This window comes from Pseudopodoces humilis, chromosome 11 (assembly GCF_049639895.1).
Source record: "Pseudopodoces humilis isolate 2021_Gansu_Grassland_sample_001 chromosome 11, ASM4963989v1, whole genome shotgun sequence".
Taxonomy (NCBI): domain Eukaryota; kingdom Metazoa; phylum Chordata; class Aves; order Passeriformes; family Paridae; genus Pseudopodoces; species Pseudopodoces humilis.
Genome location: NC_142210.1, coordinates 6,744,806 through 6,761,670, shown reverse-complemented (window position 1 = coordinate 6,761,670; position 16,865 = coordinate 6,744,806). Strand labels below are relative to the sequence as shown.

The 16,865-nt window shown below is 43.2% G+C and overlaps 1 protein-coding gene across 2 annotated transcripts in view; it reads left to right on the top strand.

The window, feature by feature from the left end:
- The first annotated feature begins 1,514 nt into the window (after positions 1-1,514).
- SPSB4 (splA/ryanodine receptor domain and SOCS box containing 4) overlaps positions 1,515-16,865 on the top strand; it is a 76,716-nt gene continuing 61,365 nt past the window's right edge. Inside the window, exon 1 of one of the 2 annotated variants that reach the window (XM_088061232.1) lies at positions 1,515-1,673. The gene's annotated coding sequence lies outside the window, so the exon portion shown is untranslated. The remainder of the gene's footprint in view (positions 1,674-16,865) is intronic. The other variant, XM_005527019.3, reaches the window with a different exon arrangement.

Sequence of the window (16,865 nt, the reverse complement as noted above, 5' to 3'; positions counted from 1 at the left end):
CTCGTATGGAGGATTTATTGACTGAAGACTCTCAAAGAATTTGCAGAATTTCCTTTCCATATTTTTTTTATGGTCTAAGCATGGATATTTCTCTTGTCTGGCTCAGTTCTTTTCTCAAAGCCCATTTGAACATTTTAGTAAAAGAAATAAAGATACTGTAGAAATAAGTATCAGCATGAAAGTGGAGGGGGGAAGAATTCTGCCCTCTCCATCGCCAGAAGTACAAAGCACAGAACAGCAGAATTTGAGGAAAAATACTAATCCGCAAGGTTTCCTTCACCTTTCTCAATTTTTATTTTCCTGTCCCAGACGAGAGAGTTATTTTATGCCATCTTTCTGGTCTGGGGTCTCTAAGAGAAGATAATCTAGTTTTGGGATGAGAAGCGCACAGCCTGAGTAGAAGCAGCAGGTAACATTTCTTGTCTTGAGCGCGGACCCAACCACTGCATGCACGAGAAAAATTACATGTGTGTCACCCTGTGCTGGTGTTCCTTGGGGGCAGAGGGGAGGGATGGCGATTTAGGGCCGAGCTTATTAGGGTTAGAAACCACTGCTTTTCAGCTTGTTATTCACTGATATTAATGAGTGGTGATCGAAGCACTTACCTTACGACTGTTTTGTAACTTGCACTGGTTTGACAGGACTTGCCTTGCCTGTAGCCTTCTAGAAGACGTGAAGCTCACCTAAGAGTGTGGGGCTGGTTTTGGCAGCCAAAAGTATAATTAGAGTTTCACGCGCATCTATCTGGCTCACAGAGCCCGGATAATGCAAACCTCCCGTCTCCTCCCGGCAGCCCCAAGGACGCGTGTGCTGAGTTTTCATGGCAGTGTCCGATGCGCGGCACTAATCCCCGCCGGGCTCCAGCTCGGCTCTGCCTGGCACACCGTGAGCCGTCCGCAGGGGCTCGCTGGCAGGATTTAGGGCACCTCCTGGTCGCTTCCCCTTGCGAGCGGCACGCCGGAAGATGTTGCTGCGCTTTGCCGGAGGTGCGAAGCCGCTCGCTCTGGCCCGTAGGGCGGTGGCGAGACGCGCTGCTGAGAAAGTTTTGCCGGTGCCCGAGGGCGACTTTGACGCGTGAGCGGCGGGGGCTGGCGGGGCCTGGCGGCCCGGCCCGGCCGCTCTGCCTCTGAGGGGGCCGGGGCCGCGCCGCGTCGGCGGGGGCCGGGCCGCGCCGGCCAGGGGGAAGGGGCGTTGCCATCTGCTGTTAATTCCGCGGTCATTGGATTAGTAACCAGCGGTGATGAGATCAGCGGGATCGACTTTCGCGAGGGGGCACGGCGCTCACCGCGCTCCCCAGCTGTGCCGGCTCTCGCATGAGGCGGCGGCGGGCGGCCCAGGGGGGGGCAGCGCGTACAAAGCCCGGTAGCCGCCGCAGGCCGCCGCCCCCGGGCGGGGCGCCCGGCCGGCCCGCCCGCCCCGAGCCCGGCTGCTGCCCGCGGCCCCCCGGGCGCCCCCGGCTCCTCTCGCCTCCCCGGGGCAGCCGCAGGCAGCCGGCGGCCGGCAGCAGCCTCTGCTGGTCGGGCGCGCTCCGGGCGGGGAGCACGGGCTCCGAGCGTGGCGAGCTCGGCCACGGCGGCTCCCGAGTTTGTTTACTTGTGCTCCGCGTCTCGTCCCCGGTATCTCCTCTCTGCCGGCATAGCGGATCGGTGGCGGTGCCGAGCTGGGGGTTTATGGTAAGTTTGCGACGGGCGAATCCCTCAGTTCGTGGGAATTCGGTGTTTTGTTGCACAGGATGTAAAGACGCGTTTGTGGGGGGGCGTCTCTTGTCTGTTTCCTTTTTTTAGTAGTGCTGGCTTTCAAGCTGTTGTTTGAAACTTGCGACCCGTTTTCTGCTTTATAGTGAAGTGGTTTACAATAGAAATTAGTTTCCCGAGCTATGTAAGAGAATGGTTTCTAGATGTTGGATAACTAGAGATCTACGCTTCTCGTGAACGGAATGTGTCTGACTGCGCTGCCGGACGCAAACCCTCCTGCCTAATGATTGCCACAAGCTAATGTTTTACAGTGGTTACTTGGTGCTTTTTCGGGCAGTAAAAGCCAGACCTCAGTTCAGGTGTTTAGACGAATCTGAAATACTAAACTATCCTCTCCGTAAGAAGGAAGCTGAACCTTCGTCAAGACAACCCTGAATTTGTATGCGAGACTTGAGTTTCAACAAAGAAAGGTATTGACTGAATTTGCCCTCACATTACTTGTAAGAACTCGGAGGCAGGCAGTGAATTTGCTGTTAGGAAGCTGTTCCTGCCGAGGGACCAAGGGCAGGGGAGCTGAACGCTGCCCTCGCAGCCCCATTCGTTCCTGGAGGGGCTCCGGCATTGATGTGGCAGCGTCCGTGCTGGCAGCGAGTCATTTTTATTTCTTTGTGCCTCGGACTTGGAGTGTAGACTGCTACAGGGTGGAAAGTGTCCTATATAGAGAGATGGCCAGCTACCACTTCAGCTGCTGGTTTGATGCTGGCTACAGCCCTTGGGTGCTTAAGTCATACCTGATATTTTCACAGTGCTCTGTTTGCCTTCCGGTGACAGAAGCAATCCCTGATAAGATATCTCCACGCTGCAAAAGAGCTTATCAGGAGAAAAAAAAGCAGTCCTAGAGAGTTGATGCTTGTGGCTGAAACTGGCCTGACTTGTGCAGTGTATCTCGAAGGATGCTACATTTTTAATGTTGTTTCTGTAACTAAAGCAGCCCGTCAGGGACATGAATATCAAATTGCTGTTAGATTATTTGGTGCTGCTGACAGAGAAATGCCAGATAATGTACATTCTGCTAACAACAAGCGGAAGTTTTATAACTGGCCTTAGTCATGTAAGTCTGGTTTCCTTGGTAGCTGATGTGCCTCGGTGTCTTGCTGCTGACTCCCGATGTCCTTGGATGACCGTCCTGTGCTTCAGTGACCCTGCCAGGGCTGAAGGGAGACTCGGTACTTCCCTGCATCACCAGGAGGAGAAAACTTCCCAGCTCCGTGCCTTCCTGAGGCCCTCACGTGGGTGTTGCTCTGGAAGCACATACTGGTGCTGTTGGGCTCCGAGAGCCTTGTGTTCACTCCCAGCCCATCGGCCTGTTTGTCTTTGCAAATGTCACTGCAGCCAGCCCTGAAGCACCCAGCTTCCTGCTCAACAGGCTCTGGAGCTCGGGACTAAGAAAGCAGAGCCACCATTTTGCGAGGAGCTTTTCAGACTTGTGGGACTTCTGGGGTTTTTTGGGATTTTTTTGTTGTTGTTGTTCTGTTTTTTGAGGGGTTTGTTTGGAGGGTTTTTTGTTTGGTTTTTTTTGGGGGGGAGGTTATTCATGGTGGGCTGTTTTTTCTTTTGGTTTGGGTTTTTTTAAGAGAAGCATGAAGTCCCCATGAGAAGTACTAATTGGATATCTTGTTTATTGAAAAAACCAAAACTTCTGATTTTTGGTTTGACCAAATTACAGTCATTTTTATGACTCGTGTTTATGCAGCATAGGAATTTCTGAATGATGTGACATCATTCCTATGACTCCACAAGCAACAAGTCATTAACTTGTCAGGCTTCATTGTTGCTGGGCAAACTTTTATAATGGATTTTCCATGTACCAAGAAAATTCAAGGCAGCTATTTTTGTCTCATCTTCCTTCACAATCACTGTTTTTCCCTCTTCTGTATATAGGACATTGACCTCTTTATGGAGAAGGAAAGTAATTTTCACAGTGGCACTCAATGCCATGTCACAGGACTCCATGTGATGGTTATTTTGCATTGGCTTCTTTTAATTGAGACAGCTGGAGAGTTTTCTTATGAGGAGCTGATTTGATTCCACGTTTCTGACAGCAACTGAGGAAGAAGGCACTACATGATTTTCTGAGATATTACTGTTAAAAATCCTTGGCTAAAGTGATTAGCAAGATCATGCTAGATACTCAACTGTCCCATCCTGGTAATTCTTCATGGCCAAGAAGAGTAAGGTAGAAAGAGGGATGCCTTATTCAAATTCTCTAAGCTATGCTGTGTTTTAGCTGCTCTCTTCAGTCTGCTTGGCTGCTCACTACTGCTGCACTGACATCCTCTGCTCAATTCTTTTCATGCTGGGGCAGCTTCAGTGTACACTTGAGGCTCTCACATTGGTAAATCCCAGGTTGAATAACGGTAATGCAGAGTGGCCTTGATACTCACATCTGTTTCCTGCATCAGTTAGTGAGGAGAAATGCACTGTTCTTAATAGAATATCTATGTAATGGAAATCTAGATGTATTTTCTTCTTAGCAGGTTTCCCAGGACAGAGGATGGATGTAAATATTGCTGGAGTTTGTAAATCCTCTCTGAAGACTTGAGGTGAGACTGATGGTAGAGAGGAATGGAGGCTGGTACTGCTGGGTGTCCACACTCCTGGCACTGTCCAGGGAGCAAAGCTGGGCTTGTGGCTCCAGGGATGAAGGGCTCCATAGGGGCAGAGCTCTGGATGGATGGGTGGATGGATGGATGGATGGATGCAGTCCATCTGAGCTATGTCAATGCGGTATGCACCTTCAGGCTAGTGGAGATGCAGACCACACATCTTGTCCTGGTAACTTTAAGTATTTGTTAAGCCAGAATAGATCCATTTTCTGTGATGAAGGTGTTGGTTAAACCTGCCCACTGAACAGGTAACCAGTTTTTGAAATCAAAACTCTCTGTAGTATGGATAAACATTTTCTTATAATTCTGGAAGTTGGTGTTGGACTGACTGGAAATGAATCAGTGCTGTGGACTGAAACTTGCCAGACCAGATAGCTATCTCACCCATGGTATTTTTAATGGGGTTTTGTACATGTTGGTGAATCTGTGTCACTCTCTGCAGCACACACAGCCTTCAGGGGTGACTTTAGGCTGTCTTTGCAACATGTTCTGTTAGCTGACGTAGGTTGTGCTGTAGGATAAGATGTTAATGCATCAGGTGCTTCCTGGACGAGCAGTTCACATCTTCTGACTTCTTTAACTTCAGTCAGCTGAGGCTCAGGTTGTTTGTGGGGGTTGGTTGGTTGCTTTTTGCCTTGGAAAGGTGTGTGTGCATCACTACCACTGGTGCTAGACTGTGTACTGCCAATATAGTGGAGAGTGCTGCCCCAGAAGGGCTGAACGCAGCTTCACTGATAAGTGACTTTCCCAAAGAATAACAGATGTCTGTTACTTTGTTAGTGTCCAAGCTGCTTGAAGCCAGCAGTGTAGTGTGCTTGACCTGTGTTGCCTCAAGAGTTAAAGTATCTGGAATCCTGCTTTCAGGTGATGTTTGCAGTTATGTCAGGAAATGCCTTTTCTTCAGCTGCTTTAGACTGGATGGTGATAAAGTTAAAAGTTAGTTTTGGTTTGGTTCTTTATGTTTGGAAAGCTGGCGGTATACTCAGCAGCATTCACAGCCTGTCAGGGAAAAATTCCTGAAGAGATTTAAGTGTGGCTCCAGTGGCCTTGGTGGCAGAGTGGAAAAATGCATAAAGGAGAGCTAGAAAATGTGGGTTATGTTTTTTGGAAGCAGTCGTGGTTAAGGGAGATCAGTGCTCACAGGGTGCCATGCCTTGGGGCTAAGAACTGCCATTTGACTGGCAGTAATTGATTAAAACTTGATGGCTCTATTTTGGCTGCCTCTGCTCTATTAAAGGCTGGCCCAACAAGAGTGCTGGGCAGAGCTCAACATTTTCCTTCCTTTGGCTCCTTTTCCCTCAGAAATGAAGTAGTGTTAGGTATTAGCCTGTTGAAATGCACATGTGTGTGTTTGTATTTTTTAGGGGGTATCTTTTTTAAGTGGATGTCACCTTTGCCTCAGAGGCCAATGTGGTGCAGCATTTAATTTCTGTAGCAGTTGAAATGCAGAAATTTTACATAATTTGCTGTGGTTAGGCCATAGCAAAGAAGCATATTAGGAGAATTTATATCTATTTCCATCCTTAGTAAGAGGTGAGGTGCCTGGACTTAAACATGAGTGCTCTGTGACGTAAATCTGTTCATGCTGAAGTAATTTGAATTTAGACCAATGCTGAGCAGTATTCTGTATAATTTTTTGCTTCCCTGTGCTTATTTTGTGTATCTTTGGATTGAACGTTGTGGGGTAATCCTGCTCATGCCTAGTGTCAGATGACAAGTTTTATTGTGTTGCATTGCAGAGTGTGGTGACTTAGCAACTTTATCTTTGAGGATTTGTCAGAGGCTGAAGGGACAAGTAAGCTTTGATGTGCAGCGTGAAGTGCAGCAATGTAGGAAATCCATCTTGGAGCTGATTGCCAGCTAATTCTTTCAGAGCTGTGCAGGCAACTCTTCAGATGAGTTTGCTTTCTTGTTTTTAAACATGCATTTCCAAAAGGTTGTTCTTGTACTGCCTTTCTCATCCTCGCCTATTGCTGAAGTCGGGTGTGCACTTGTCTGCTGTTGTGCCTTTCTGCGGTAACAACTCCTAAGGAAAATTTTGCCAAGAGATTTTGAGAAGGGGAAAAGGTTGGTTGTATTTACAGTGTCTTATCAGAAGAATGAAGATTTGCTTCCAGCAGAAATGGGTCCATGCTCTGGGAGCAAACCATGGTCCAGACTGCAGGAGCTCATCTCCTGAAGCCTCCCCTTATTGGGATTGGGAGCTGCTGAGGGAATTCCCTGCAGAAGGGCTGGACAGCCTGGGACTCCTTTGTCCTGAGGCAGCAGAGGCACTGCTGACAGCTGTTCTGTTTCTATTCTATGTTCTATATTCTATTTCTAGCCTATTTCTAGTCTATTTCTTCAGTAGTTCTTCTGCTGGCACCTGAGTGTGGCCCAGCTCTTTGTGAGAGGGGGAAGTGAAGCTGGTACCTAGAGACCATTCGAGAATGTTCAGAAATCAACATATTTAGAATTGCTTTTTTAAGGAGCATTAATCATGCAAGAGCACTTGTATAGCTTTAGGCATGGAAAAAGGTGTGATTTTTCAAATCTCATGAAAGGTTTAGGTACTTAATTATCATTTAATTTAACTGCTTCTCTTCTATCTTGTCTTCAAATTAATGCAGAAACAAATTACCTCCAGCAGAAGGATACCTTTTTTCATTAGATATTGGAGGCCATAATTTTAAAGAAGAGCCACATTGCACAATTTATATCAATACTACGTTTCATACTGAGGGTATGCTGTCCACAGAAATCCCAAAGTGGTAGTTGTAGGCATAGTCTTGAGCTGTGTGTTGGTTCTTTGTTTTTCTATAAGAATATTCTAAACAACAGTTTCACTCTGGAAGAAAGCTAGCTGTTGTCTTTGAACACTGAATTAAATCTCAAAAATGCTGAGCTTATTTCCTAATTAAACTATTTCATGATAGAAGCCACACAAAATTAAGCAATAAATTCACAGTGTTGTCAACAAGGATTTTATTACTTCACATGTGAGAAAATGCCGTGGCAGTCAAATCTGTATGTACAGCCAAAGAAATAGTTGGTTTAAGTGGTAAAGGGAATTTTGAGCATTAACTACTTTTTGATTTACTAGTGAAATCATAAACAGTTTCTTGTTTTGAGAATAACTTTAAGGTAGCTTGGCCGCACTCAGTAATCTGGACACAAGTACTGGTACTTTTGAAACTTTGTTTTCCCAGTGTTTTAGACTCCATGTCCAGAATAAGCTCTGCTGTTCTTTGCTTTTGACAGCAGAATCATTGCAGTGGTGTAAAGTGAGTGGTTGCTTTAAAATAAAGTTTGCATGTTAATTTGTTTGTACTTGTATTCCTTGCTCAATGGTGTAATTGTATATTATTTTGTAGTGTCTCCTTTATTTTACTTAATTTATGTGAATTGTTGCCTTAAATTACAAATAATCCCAAAATCCAGTGTAGCTGACCTGGGGATTTAGGAGTTAAAATTGAAACCTAGTCCTTATGTTGTTGTTTGCCATTTTCTGGCTGAGACATTTTGCTGAGTTTTAAAAAAAAAGCCCATTAAAATTTACTACTTCATTAGTTTGATTATCTTGAAAGTTAATCCTAATTTAACATGTAAAAAGGTGTACTTGTAGATACTTCAAATTTGTGTAACATCTGTGCGTGGGGAATTGAGTATCTGTTCCTCATGCCTTATCACTAGTCAGCTTGGATTTAAACTGAGGATCTGAGAATGTGATAGGAGCACATGCTGAACTCTTTCAGAAACTTAGGGTATTTTGAGGCTCCAGCTAGTTCACTTGGGCAGGGCCATTACTTTGTTCTTTGCCTAGAAAAGGAGCAGCAGTAGTGCGCCTCTGGGCATGTGATAAACCTAATAATAAAATAAATTCTGACCTTTGGTATTTTCATCCCCTGCTTGAGCCAAGTCCCTGTCTATGGAGCGCATTTTGGGAGTCTGACCCTGCAAGTAGGTTCAGGTGCATTGTCCTCTTGCTTTCAAAAATTAAGATGCAGCATAAAGAAATCAAAATACTGTTTTCCTTGTTGTTGAAAACTATTGTCAAGCATGTCAGAGACGACAGAAGTTGTTTGAACTAAAGATGTGGCACATCAAAGTCCATAAAAGACAGGAACGTTGTCATCCCAACCTCATTTTACTGTGTTGCTGCGTATTAGTATTACATCAGGTTTGTTCCAGCACCTAACTCTCCCTGCACTTCAGCATCATCAGCTTCTGATGCTGTTAACATCTGGGTAACACTTGCTCTGATATTCTCACTTCTAAGTGTACTGGTCATTCACTAAATATTTATAGAGTCCTTTGGTTTTGATGTTGCAAGATAAAAAGGGTGGGTTTTCTGTCATCTTTTGTATTCAAAGGCAAATAATACATTGAAGCTGGTGATTATTTAAAATATTCTCACATCAAGAAGTTCCTTTGTGCTTTGGTCAGTGCTGGCGTAACTGTTTCCAGTAGTCTAGAAAACCTTACACAGAGTTCACTTCTGGCTTGTTTAGACTAAGGTGCAGTGTTGCAAGATCATCTACCAGAGATGTGAGAATGTGCTCAGGAAGGATTTGTTTCAACATGTGCAGTATTTTATCCTTTGAGTTTAAATAGAACAAGATGTATTAAACAAGTATGAGCATGACAACTGGAATATGTCCTTGTTGCTTTTAAATTTTTTAGCATTCATATTAGCGTTATTTGAAACAAAGTATGTGGGTGGAGAGAAGGAAGAGATGCTCACCTGTGAGATCTCTTGCTAGCAATGTACTGAAGTGTGGACAGGGAAAGGGAGGAACATTCAAAATGAGGCTTTGAAGGTGATGGAGAAAAAAATTATTTATTTGTCAAAGGGACTAAGGCTAAGTATTTGTCAAGATTTAAAAAATGAAACAGGGAGTGAAAATAGACCTCACAGGCAGGGTGCATGAAGGGAACCATCAGGAATTGCTGCAAGGTCCTCCTCCTGTGATGCTCAAACTCCTCTGAGGAGTCAGCAATGAGGTGGTAACAGAACTTCCTTCACCTCAGTAAGCTGCAGTGGGATGGGAGGAAGTGCATGAGGCTGCTGCCTTAAGTTCATGTCTAGGGATACAGTGGGCTTTCAGTTTATAATAATTGGGGTTTTTTCCAGTGAGTCACCTTCAGCATTGATAATTGGCTTGAATTTCCTGCTTTTAGACCCAGTAACAAGAATCAATAGTTTGTTTTCACTTGAATACACCTCTGTCTAGCAATGGCTAATAATGGTGCAAGGGAAGAAAAAATCCCTATGTTTTAGGTCATGACAGTTTGACTGCTGGAAAAAGACACCAAAGGGAAATTCAAAGTGAAATGTCTCAACACTCTGGGGATGTGAGAGTGACTGATGAGCTTGCTTTTACTGCTTTACTCCATCCACATCCTGCTAATAGAGGACATGGCAGCAGGAAGTCTTTGGGAATCCAGAAGCCAACCCCCTCCCTTTACTCCCTTTATTTTTAGAATTTTTTTCCCCCTGTGGTAAAATCTTTGGAACCTGGGTGAGCAGTGCCCAGGGTTAGACAGAAGTGTGACTCAGTAGTGTCTGCTGCCTGGTGTGCAGTCATTCATTCACTCACCCTGTAGCTGGAGGCTGGGGATGTAATCCCAGTGTGTGCACTTCTGACATCATGTTGTCTTTCTACATGGATGAAGATAGTGAATTGATGCAGAACTGTTTTTCTTTTTATTTAACTGTTGGAAGAAGTGGGAAAAGCATTGGCTAAACCTGGCATCTAAATTTAGATGCCTAAATTAGCAATGCAGGAAGCAGTAGTGTAGCAAACAGCTCAGTTCCTCCAGAGTGCTGCTGGCTGGCAGGATAGAAAATCTGGGCACTTAACAGATACAGGCAACTCTTTACACCTCCTGGGAAAAATGTGTGTGGGATGCTTCCTCTGGATAATCCTTAAGCCAAGGCTAAACTGGCAGTTTAACTTTCGTCAGAATTCCCAGTGAAAGGGTTTTCACAAGGGATTTTTTACTTGTAATTTTTTTTTTTGGTCTGAATATTTGCTTACAGTGGAGTTTGCTTCCACAGCTGTTCTGCATTTGGTTTCTGTACTGGTAAGGAATGTGGTGTGCTGAAATCAAAGCTGAGCCTAATAGTCTATTGTAGAAATAGGATTGTAAGGAAAAATTCAAGCAATTTCTTTATTACAGCAAAGATGTGTGGGTTGATGGTCTTGGTAGAATAAAGTTCAGTCTTATGGTACAAGAAGAAATTTCATTACATGTAATAATTAGCTTTTGAAATAAAGAGGCTTATCTTTCATTTTAATCACCATGCCTTAATACCAGGGAAGAAAAACCATTGTTTTATATGAGTCCAAACTCTGTTCTCAGTGCTTGCTAAAATTACATTTTAATTGAATTTTATATTTATGGGACTGATACTTAAAACTTGTTATTCTTGTGGGTTCTTACCTGTTTCACCCTGTATATTAACCAGCTGTGTTTTTAAAGACTGTAAGCTTCTGTCTTGCTTGTCTTGCCAAAAAAAAAGTAATTCCACAAACTATGCCTTGTGAGGAGAATTATTGCTTCTATTGGTCATTTTTAATATTCAGCCACATTTCTCTTGTTAACACAAAGCATTGTATATATATGCTTCATATCCAGGATGTGAATAGCTTGTAAATAAATTACAAAAGTAGGTTTAAATTCATTAGTACTTAGCAAAACTAATGGATGGTAATCAGTGTAATGGCTGATGATAGATTGTGCTGTGCCAGCAGGGGAACTGGCTCCCAGAAGGAACACCAGCTCAGGAATGACTAGAGACTGGCTGGTGAACGTGTTCTTCTGCAGATGCTTTTTTAATTCCTTCAATTAACTTGATTAAGCAGCTTAGCTTAAGTAAGCAGAATTTGTGACTTGGAAGTTCTCCCATGTAGTATTTTCCCATTGCCTTGGGAATTAATTCCTTTAATATTGTGTCTGTGTAAAGCAGGCAGCTGTGCTCGCTCCTGTGTCTTGCACAGACACAGGATGGTGTGTGCTTAGTATGAGGGGCACACACAGGGGTGGTGTTTCCCTCTCTGCAGTTGGTTCTTGGAAGAAGTCATAAATCACAGTGATTTCTGCACACTGCAATTGAATGGAGCCTGAATATCTTGGTTTTTTATTGGTATTGGAGGTTCTCTCCTGCTTAGGTCAGTCTGACTCCTCCACCAGGAGAGAGGAGCGCACTCTCTTCTCTGTGCCCTGTGGTTCCCAAGCAAGGGGATTGCACTTCCTAGTAGTACCATCGATGTTCCTCCCAGGTGCATACTCTTTTCTACCCGATGTTTTATCTTCACAGCATGTGTCATTAGGGAACAGGGATGTTAAACAGGGAGTCAGATAGTAACACAGAGTTCTTGTCCTTCTGTCTGCTTTCCTTGAAGGCATCCCCTCCCTTTCCAGCAAGGATGGTGGTTATGTTACAGTATCCTATATTTTTCAGAGCACAGAAAAGTGGCCTCAGCTGGAACCAGTTTCTTCTGTCCTACAGATCTTTGTGGTACTGGGGAACCCACCCATCAGTAACTACTACAGTACAAACAGGATTGACTGCTGAGTATTGTGGCAGCCCAGAGCTTTTCGAGGCTCAGCTCTTGTGTTTGCAGCTACTGGCTCAAGAAATTGTTTTCCAAATTGTAAGCCATTCATTCTGGTCCTAGCTTGCAGTTTTTTAATTATAAATATTTATATATTAATATAATATATTGTATAAATATTATATTTATATATAAATATAAGTTATTTCTGCAGTATCAGAAGTTGCAGTGTCTTATACAGATTGTCATTAAATCCATGCAGTAATTTCAGAAATTTGGATCTGTGTTTACAGGTGGGGTTTTTTGCCTTAGGAGAATTTCAGAGAGGAGCCTGATGCTACATATACTTTTTCTGCTCCCTTTGATTATGCTGTGTTAATAAGATGATAATGTATTCTGATAATTGCTCATGAGTCTGCTACCTAATGAAAGGTCAGGGTTGAGTGTGCTTCCATATGCTTCTCTTTCTAGCAGTGCCAGGTGGGGAGGTAAATATCTTACAAGGATGCTAAAAAATGGGTAAAATTTTAAGCCGAATGTGGCTTCCTAGTATTAAGGAAACTGGCAATGGGATGTACAGGAAAAGGAGGGGAAGGGATGAAAAGGAAAGGGAAACTAGAAAGACTGGGATTGTAATAAAAAGCCGTTTGCCATAGATGTGATGAATATATGTGGGGCAATTAAAAATACTTTTGTTTTCCATTCCTTCCATCACTGTGGAGGGAAGGTCTCTGTTCATGAGAGATTCTTCAGGTGGTTAGAAGTGTTAATAGACTTCTGGGTCCTAACGCTCTGTTAAAATTTCATATGGTGTAAAGTACTTTCTTCAAACTTGCCTCTATTTTTGATCTTTTGAGTGTGAATTGTGACAGAGTTCGTGCTAAATATGAAAATGCACAACTGCTCCCATGATTCTTGTAGCAATTTCTGTGTCCACACAGCACTTCAGGGAACAGTTTATCTGTTCAAACAATGGTTGGAATTTAAACCCCCTCAGATTTCCAGTATCCTTAGTATCCTTAGATTTTTATTTTTTTTTTTTCCTTAACCTGTTGGCCAAAAGGCTTGCTATCCTCCTCTGAAACTATTTGTAGTGTTTTGCAGTATCCCACATGGTTTAATATTCAAAGTGGTGTGGTTTGTATGTCTTACAAGTCTTTTGCAGCGTAAATGGTAGTTTGTTTGATAAATGCAGGCTTGCATTTAGGCTCAAGTGAACATCTTGGTTAGTTCAAATGGTTCTGGAAGGATCTTTGTATAAATCTACTTCATTTTTATGCTACTTGTGTTGCTCTTGAGGATATAGTAAACAAAAACAAGTTAAGCTCTGATGCCGTTGAAAAAAGAGTAATTTTCCCAGTATTCATGCAGAAATGCAGGTCATACTGAGTGGGTGATAGTTTTTATAACTCAGTGGGAAGATGACTTATTTTCCTGGAGGTAGTCCTTTACTTTTAAAGGTATTTCTAAATGTTACTTTTATTCTTTATTATGCTGGAAATCAAGATGATCTGTATATCCCAATACAGTCTAGAGTTTTGTTTTTCCAGAATTAAAAACTCCGAGCACTTTGTTTTCAATATATTCCACCTGTTGCTGAAGCTTAACTTGTAATTACTGATTTGCTTTCTCTTTGTCTGAAGTACTGCCGATCCAAATTTAGACTGAACACATTTTTCTCCAGGGTAGAACAGGTCCCTGCCTGAGTTATAGGAGAATCAGAGTCTAGCAGATTTAGATCACGTCTGGAAGATTGTCTGCAATCATATCAAGTATGGGGGGCGGTGTGTGTGTGCAAAGTTTAATTGGAATATGCTATTTTTTAATTTTAATATCATTTCTGCAATGCTTCCAGAACACAATGTTACTTGTTTTATTTCAGCAGCAGTACACCTAAAGATTAAGTGCTAGTGTATTTTTATTCCCATCAAAACTTGCAATGCTGGTAGATTTCTTCCAAATAACTGTTAATCTTTTTTTTCTCCCCTTTCATCCAATGCAATAAAGAAGGAAATACAGTTAGTAATTAATTGCTACAAATAAAATGCTGCTTAAAAGAAAATTCCATGCAGAAGACTGCTTAGTAGGGGGAACTAGAGTGTAAAGTTATTTTGAGAAATACAGGTCTTGTGTTTAAGCTTATAGATCACATTTTGTGTTGAGTTGTCCTGTAGGCAGGCACAAAGCTGATTTATTTTTATCCATACCTCTATTAGGAAGTCTAGTGAGGGCTTTTTAAAGTACTTTCCTGTGGTCAAAAATACCATGAATTGTTGGCACTTGCAGCATGAATTTCTCTGAGGATGTACATTGTTAGGTCAGTAGTAGAGAGATATAAATGCTACTCCAAGTAGCAACTTCTTTCACCATGGCTTTTCCTAGCTGGAGGCCCTCTCTGATTTTAACACTGCCAAGTCTGGTACAGTTTTTCTCCACAGCACAGTATTGATCTGAAAAAGCAGCCTTTCTGCTTAATCTGGCTCTAGGACAATGGAAGAGCCAGAAAGAAAATTGCATTCCACACAGCCGGCAGGACTTCACTGAGGGCAAACTGTACTTGGCAAATTTGGTGAGATTATGGCATTGGTGAATCAGGGAAAAGCAACTGATATAATCTACCTGGATTTATGCAAAGCATTTAACACTGTCCCACAGGACATCTTTGTTTTCAAACTGGAGAGACATGGATTTGATGAAAGAATCACTCGGTGCATAAGGAGTTGGCTAGAGCAGGATGCCCAGAGATTTTGTGGATGCCCCATCCCTGGAAGTGTTGAAGGCCAGGTTGGATGGGGCTTTGAACAACCTGGTCTGAGGACAGGTGTCCCTGAGCATGGCAGGGAGATTGGAACTAAATATTAAAATCAGAGAATATCCTCAGTTGGAAGGAGACCCAACGGGAACATGAAGCCCAGCTCCTGGCCTTGCGCAGGACACTCCAAAGAGTTACAGCATGTGTTTGAGAGCATTGACCAAATGCTTTTTCAACAGGTTTGGTGCTGGTGGCCTTCTTCAACAGGCCTGGGGAGCCTGTTCTAGTGCCCAACCACCCTCTGGGTGGAAAATGTTTTCCTGATATCCAGCCTAAACCTCCCCTTACTCAGCTTTATGCTGTAACCCAAGTCTGATGTCCCTTCCAAACCACAACCATTCTATGATTCACCACTGTGAGACCCGTTCTGGGTTCTCACCAAGGTGTCCCAAGGTGTCTTCAGCAGTCAGATTTTTGACATGGGGACATAACTGTCTATGAATCTTTAACTCCTTAAAGCCCTGTGCCTTTTCCCAGCCTCTCCTGCATTACCAAGTGCCTTATTTCCTAAATTTTCTAAATTAATAAAAAACAGACACAAAAATACTACTTTGCTAAAATGGGAAAGCTTTTATAAGCATGACAAAAATCAATTCTGTTGCTTAGAGCTTAGGCAATTTATTTCTATGATATTACTTTCTCCATCATCTCCACTTGTCTGTGCAATTGTTCTCTACTGACAGATGGGCTTTAGCAGTGGTTGGTGTTTGAAACAGATGAAATTCATTGCTGTTGCTTAAAAAAGTGGGGTTTTGCAGAACCTTTATTTGTTTAACAGGAAGTTGTTTTGTATTTTTGCCAGCACTCCAAAGAAACTTGGTTCATTGCCTCACCTGGGAAACACAGAATCATCTGTGCAAGCTGATTTTGTCATGATGTTTCCTTAACATATGTGAAGTGTGTTTACTTAATTTCTGTTGTTTAAAAGAAGGAACTGTGGGACTGATGAAGCATTGCTTCCTGGTTTTGTGTCTTGTGGCTGACTTGACATGAAATCTTCAGGACACTTTGCCTGCAGTTACAGCTTTGATGTGAGCTCGTTCTCATCAGAGTTTCTTGGCAAGATGTGGTCTGGCAGCCCAAGCTGATGTTCCACGTGCTCACTTCCAGGATGTCTGTCCTGTAGGAACCTATTCTTGAGCCTGCTGCTGCTCTGTCAGATTTGGCTGAGGGTGGCTATTGACTCAAGTAGCTGAGGGGGAAGGATTAGGAGGGATGCAGATGGTGTGATTGTGTAAGTCTATTTCCCTATTAAACAAAATACGCTTTTGTTCAGCATCAAACTTTGCTCTCATGCATTCATCTCCTGCATGTTTGTGCAAGAACAATGGCTGGGTTCCCTCCAGCCTTGCCCTCCCCCTCTCACTGCGCAGCCCTGAGCAGGGGGAATGAGCCTGACCCCTGTGGGCATTTGTGTCCACCCATGGTTTGCACAAGACAGCCTTTTGGGGCATCTCTTCTGTATCAGTCTGTTCAGTTCACAGGGGGAAGAATATCTTCAGCTCTTCGCTGCTCTGTTTGGCCAGAAGCACAGTATTTTTGTGTCACTGGACTTTTGCAGCACTGCTGGAAGTATTAAAGTCATCAGGTCACATAAGGAACTGCCTCTGATGGGCTGCTTCAGCTGAGCACATCCCACAGGTACTGTCTGTACACTGCTGCTTCAATCCAAATGGGAACTAAGCAAAGTAAGACTTGGATACAAAAGATGATGACAAAAGTATCCTTGTCATTCCAGAAGCATTGCAGATTTTAATCTGTTAGTGAATGTATTTTATAAATGGTACTGAGGCAAGGCCAAATGTACAGACAGGCACTGTGAGAGTGGAGCCATCTCTTGTGGAGTCTGGCAAATCTACAGTAGCCTTGTGATGTTGTAGATGTCCACAGAGCTACTACTAGTGAGTGTTCCTCCTTATCCCCATCCTCACCATGGTACTGTCCCTAGAAAACCAGTTGCAGACCAAGGCTCTCTTAGGATTTATGAAGATTCACCAAGCTTGGACGATCAAAGACTGAAGCTTGAGCTGAGGGGCCAAATTCACTCCCATGTGATATTACAGTTTGTGCAGTTGCAGTAAAGTTCTAGTGAACAATTCTGCCAAGCCAGAGGAGCTCTCATCTGTCTGTCACTTTCTACCAACTGCAGGCC